This window comes from Rattus norvegicus, chromosome 7, assembly GCF_021556685.1.
Source record: "Rattus norvegicus strain SHRSP/BbbUtx chromosome 7, alternate assembly SHRSP_T2T, whole genome shotgun sequence".
NCBI classification, from domain to species: Eukaryota; Metazoa; Chordata; class Mammalia; order Rodentia; family Muridae; genus Rattus; species Rattus norvegicus.
The window spans coordinates 138307932-138312539 of record NC_141540.1 but is presented as its reverse complement, the minus strand read 5'-3'; the positions used below and the strand labels follow the sequence as shown (position 1 = coordinate 138312539).

The following is a 4608-nucleotide window of genomic DNA, read 5'->3' as shown; positions in this document are numbered from 1 at the left end:
TAGTGACTACAGCCACAAATCCAGGCATCATTAATATTTCATTGCCACAAATAGTGTTCTGTAACTGTCTCCCTGTGACCTTTATCTTCCTTTGTTCACAGAGATGAGTAGAAAGCTGAGCCTCTCCCTAGCCTAATGGGGGAAGAAAAAATAACCCAGAATGCTGTTCTTAGCAATGAAATTAGAAAATAGTCTTCTGTCTGCCGCTCTTTACACTTGAGACCAGGCTGTTCCTTCTAACGCTGGTGGAGAGTATTTGCTGTACTTACTAAACATTGACTGTGGATGGAAGAGAATTCTTTAAGAGCATTTAGAGCCTGACAAGAAGATCCTGGTGGATCTGACCAAAATGAACTAATCAAGTCTTTTCCATGCAAGAGAGAAAAAGTCGGAGATCCAAGAAGATTCATTTATACCATGTTCTCGGAAGAGACCCTCAGAAATTGTCCTCTCTCCCCTGTTTGATAGACAAACCAGGATATAGATAAGCCCAGATCATTGTGACCTCCACCTGTTCTAACTTCCACTGTGCACCAGTCCACCTTCCTCTGTGGGATCCCAGGGCCTTGGGTTCTTCACATGCGAAGCTCTACAAAGGTGCTGAGAGGCATTGTCTGAGCCCAGTCTTCTCTAACCCCACAACTCTATGCTATGACAACTCTTGACATCCTTTCTTGTTTTTTAAAGACAGAGACTTGCTGTAGTGGCTATTCCTGGTTGTCATCTTGACTGTGTCTGGAATGAACTACAATCCAGAATTGGAAGGCTCACCTGTGATCCTGATCTTGAGGCTGGGAGATACAAGTTTCTGACTTGGATCTTGGCATGGAGATCTTGAGGCAAAGTGGCTACGAATCCCAGGAGACTAAGGCAAAGAGATCTCTGAGGTTAAGGTTAGCCTGAGACAAAGCAAGTCCCAGATCCAGGCGTGGCGGCACACACCTTTAATTTGGGCCACACCTTCTGCTGGAGACCTACATAAGGGCATTGGAAGAAGGAAGACTCACTCTTCTTTGCTTGTTTGCATTTACTTGCCATCACATCTGTTGGAGTCCACTAGCCTTGTGGGCCTGAGCAACTACTAGTTCCTTGGACTTCCCATTCACAGCCGACCATTGTTGGGGGGTTGGACTACAGACTGTAAGTCGCCAAAACAAATTTTCTTATTATCTAGAGACTATCCATAAGTTCTATGACTCTCACCCTGACTTGCTGTCTGGAACGCTGGCTGACTTTCCTGGAAGTCATGATCCTCCTGCCTCAGGCCCACCCCTTACTGCAGCAGGACAACCACACTCAACAAAGACACCACCTATTGGATGCTCTTTCCCCAGGAGGATCGCCATCCCTGCCCTGCTCCATCAGCCATTTTTCAGATGCTTCTTCAACCTGTTCCTTTTCTTTCAGTTCTCTTACGTGCTGTAAGTCATTCAGCCATCTCCTTGCCCTGTCCTGTGGAAACTTCATCCAGGTTCTTTGGCAAGCTCTTGGCCCTGCAGAGAAGAGCTCTTCCACTGTCTACTAAGGCTCTGTAAGTCCACTGTGTAAGTCAGACTGAGACTGGGTGCAGAGGACCTGACAGGTAAACTTTAAGGCATATTTGGGGGATGGTACAGAGAAAACTCAGCTGAAGACTTTCTGTGAGGAAATTGCCACTCCTCATCCTTCCTTCTTTTCCATTTCTATTTGGGAAATAGAGCTGAGATCCTAAGTTGCCCCAAGATGGAGGAAAGGTATTTCAGTGCTACGTGTAGCCATTCTGGTGACAGACTCTCCAGGGACCTTCACAGGCAGTAAATGCTGAGATGTCTGTCTGTCTGTTGTAGGGACCTCCAAGTTGACGCCAGACATCCCAAGACCAAGTTCTTATCACAAAGATTTATTTGTTCCAGAGGGACAAAGGGCAGGGAATAAGAACAAAGACAAGAAATAGAGGACGAAGGAGAAGGGGAAGGTAACAAGGGGGGGGTGGGGAGAAAGGGGAAAGGGACATTTACTGCCTCTGGATATGAAGGAGACAGACAGAGCACATGGGCAGTCGGAATAGATCGTGGTTTGTAAAGGCCAAAGGGAAACCCATGTAGGATCAGTTGATTTGTTTTGATTGGACATGCTAATTAGGTGAGCCAATGGGGGCTTTGACTGCTGGACTTCAGTACTTTGACACCTGTACCTTGGTGGTCACCCTCAGCAGGAAGTGGTCAAATCAGGGAAAGGATCTTGGGTACTAGCTTTAGGAATGTAATGGTTTTTAGCAAGGCAGGGGGAATAGGGTAAAAGGTAAAAACCTGTCTTCAATGTTGGCTGTACTGGGGCCTGTTACAACCCCTTTACCTGTGAGCATGGATAGACTGGGAGGGGCTAGAATATCACGTCTTAGGGCTCAAAGTGTCAGGGCCTGAGACATTTTGCGGCCTCAAGGGAAGGAGGGAAACAGACCCACCTCCTCCAGGAGGCCACCAAGTCTTGGTATTTGTAATGCTGTAAGTGCTCTCTCTTCCTCACCCCAGCTCCTCCCCACCCCCAGACAGACAGATTCATGCAGCCTGTTCCCTGGAGATCAGTGAACACCCAGGAAATCACCCACACCTTGGAGTCCTGCTTGTTAACTTTCATGCTGCTTGCTGGTGTTTAAAGAACTATTTTCCAACGTAATGAAAAAAGAGTCATTTCCACCCCTGTTTGAGTGTTGATTAAACTTGCTGGCTCATTTTATACTGCATATGCATCGAGGCTGGCTATCTGCCTCGTTTTCTGTTTTTCCAGATGTGCGTACATAAAACTGGACTGTACTCATGATTTAAGACAAGGCTCCAAAGTGGCAAAGCAGGACAGTAGAGGAGATGAGAAATAATCAGGAGGAACCATGTTCTAGGCAGACGGCTCTCTCTTTAGGAGCACAGAGATAGATGGCTCTCACTTAGGTCTACAGTAGGAACAGATCGCAGCTTGCGAATATCTGCTAAGTTCTTATGGTATGGTGTTTTTGAAGCTAGCTATGAAACATCTGGATTATAGATCTAAGCACAGGAGATAACCATAGATCAGTGCTCTTTCTGCTGAAGTCTCTTGAGGTACAGAAAAAGCCTTCCTAAAAAAATACACGCCAAACCCAAAACAATAACAGTAGCAGCAGCAGCAGCAGCAACAAACCTGTTAGACTTTTTTCCTTATCCCAGCACACATGGCAAGATGGCGGATGGTACAAATTTCCAAGAAGAGCACGTCTTGCAGCTGATGACATCTTCAAAGCTGAACTGATGACTTTCTCCCTCAGGAGCTGGAGTTGAAGTCCGGATTACACCCACAGAACACCACAGAATCACTATTTTAGTCACCAGAACACAGGGTCCTGGGATCAGGGTTGACTGCAGTAGTCAGGAGGAGGTTTAGCTTCCCTGAGAGCAGCACAGGGGCTTATGCAGAAAGGTGGCTTCGAGAGGTCCCTGTGCCATGTTAGAAACCCCTAAGAGGGCTTCTGAAAGGCCTACCACGCTGTGCCAAGGTTCACTGTGGAGAGAGGGGCCACGGGCTGCGAGGTTGTGGTGTCTGGGAAGCGCCGAGGACAGAGTCCATGAGGTTTGCGGATGGTGCACAGTAGAGACCTGTTAACCACGATGTTGACAGTTCCGTGCTCCTCAGATAGGGTGTGTTGGGCATCGAAGTGAAGACCAAACTGTCCTGGGACCCAAGTGGTAAGGCTGACCCCACAAAGCCCCTGCCTGATTACGTGAGCATTGTGGAACATTGTGGATGAAATCTTGTGCACCTCCCCTATCTCGCAACAGAAGGGTGGGAAGTCAGAGCCACAGGCCATGCCTTTGCCAGTGCCTACAGCACAATGGAGTCTTGACAGGCTGGATGCTGGATGTTGTTGTATTAAGACATTTAATACAATCCCGCATAAAGGAAAAGAAAAAAAAAGAGACTCTTTCCTAGATATAGCCATCTGGGTCCCAAAATAGTGGGAGGTAGGTCAGAAAGAGACATAAAACTGGGCATTAAAAATTTACCAGGATTCTGTTTTCCTAAAGAAAAACCTAAATACACCATCTCTTGTAGAATTAAACATGATGGAATCGAGAAGGAGGGAAGCCCGACGTCAGGATGTCAGAAGAAGAGAACAGAGAACAGTTCAGAGCTATATACACGGCAAGAGCATTGTCCTGGTGGTGAGGGCAGAGGCTGCTATGTTGGGGAACCTTGCAATTAAGGTTGCAGTCCTCCCTGACCAGATAGATGGCTTTCCAAGTTTGGCGCAAAATGGGGAACTCACTCAATAAGGCTTCCCTGTCTCTGCCTGTGTTGTCTGGAGAATGTCACTGAACATAGGTGACCGGCCTTATCTGAAAAGTTAATTTGTACAGAACTCTCTGAAAGACCGCATAACTCACGTCCCATTTTGGCTTCCCCCAACATGATAGTTAGGTGCGGTACTACAACCAATCAGCCGTTCCCAATGGCTTAACCAATTAGCATTTCCACCCATACCCCTAAAAGAGCCCTTATAAAGAAACGACAAAGTAGACTTGTCTGGTGGCAATGGTCTCCAGAGGTCATTCTGTTCATACTTAAGAGTCTTCCTAATCCTGCTCTCTGCCTCTGCCC

General features: G+C 46.9%; 1 pseudogene; it reads left to right on the top strand.

The window, feature by feature from the left end:
* The first annotated feature begins 3192 nt into the window (after positions 1-3192).
* On the top strand, positions 3193-3939 carry Rps3-ps3 (ribosomal protein S3, pseudogene 3; annotated as a pseudogene).
* The last annotated feature ends 669 nt before the right edge of the window (positions 3940-4608 follow it).